At 40.2% G+C, this 1,184-nt stretch overlaps 1 pseudogene; it reads left to right on the top strand.

Moving 5' to 3' along the window:
- The first annotated feature begins 317 nt into the window (after nt 1-317).
- Nucleotides 318-748, top strand: LOC126029829 (U6 snRNA-associated Sm-like protein LSm7; annotated as a pseudogene).
- Nucleotides 749-1,184: the final 436 nt, after the last annotated feature.

The raw sequence follows: 1,184 nt of genomic DNA, 5'->3' as shown, positions 1-1,184 counted from the left end.
GAGAAATGGAAAATTTTACCAAATATAAAAAAATTGCACTAATATTGAAACTAAATTGAAATAAACATTGTTTGATTATGTTCTTAATTTTAAAAATCTAATCTTTTCTATCACATTCAAATCTTTCTATCAAAATGGAAAAAAAATAGAAATTATTTAAGGCAATAATAAATCAGAATTCACAAAAGCTATTCTGGGTGACAGTGAGAAGTGGTCAGTTTTATTATCAAATAATCCAATATGCTTATACAATGTAATGATCTGTCAGGAGAACAATGCTAACAACAATGAAAACAATGGACTCTTCAGCATGACAAATGGCAGACAAAGAGAAGAGGAAGGAGAGTATCTTGGACCTGTCCAAGTACATCAACAAGACCATCCGGGTGAAGTTTTGGGGTGGGAGTGGGGGCTGCAAAGTGGAATCCTGAAGGAATTCGACCCACTCCTCAACCTCGTTCTGGATGAAACCATTGAGTACATGAGAGACTCTGATGACTAGTACAAGCTGACGGAAGACACTTGGCAGCTGGGGCTGGTGGTGTGCTGCAGCACGTCAGTGGTGCTCATCTGCCTGCAGGACGGCATGGAGGCCATCTCCAACCCCTTCATCCAGCAGCAGGAGGCCCTAGCCCTGAGCCCACCACCCAACCCATGCCTGTTTCTTAAAAAAATCACCAATAGAATCATCAATTTATTTCCAAGTTTATGTAATCACTCTGCAAAGACACTGTGTACAGAATTTTGAAATGTTCCATTCAATGCTGACTCCCTCTCATTCCCACTATCAGCTTAAATGGCCATTCTAGCACCATCTTCAGTACTTGGTCTGTGGTGCCTAGTGTATAAACAGAAGTGAAGGTTGGTCCTATGTCAACTATCTCCAATATCCAATACTGGGAAACAATCCAAAAGTCATGAAATTAAGACATACATACACAATGGAATACCCAGTCATGAGAAATGATGGAATCTGTCCTTTTGCTGCAACATGGATAGAACTGGGAGAGGACATGCTAAATGAAATGAGTCAGAAGAAGGAAGAAAATACCTGATGACCTCACTCGGGTGTGCTATCTAAAGAAGCAAAGTGAGGGGAAAGACAATGTCTGGTGGAAAACAAATCCTTAGACTTTGGATACAGAACGAAGGTTACCAATACTAGGAGGCTATTACCAAAGTGG

This window comes from Suncus etruscus, chromosome 15, assembly GCF_024139225.1.
Source record: "Suncus etruscus isolate mSunEtr1 chromosome 15, mSunEtr1.pri.cur, whole genome shotgun sequence".
NCBI lineage: Eukaryota > Metazoa > Chordata > Mammalia > Eulipotyphla > Soricidae > Suncus > Suncus etruscus.
The sequence above is the reverse complement of the archived record's forward strand: the minus strand, read 5'-3'. Positions and strand labels throughout refer to the sequence as shown.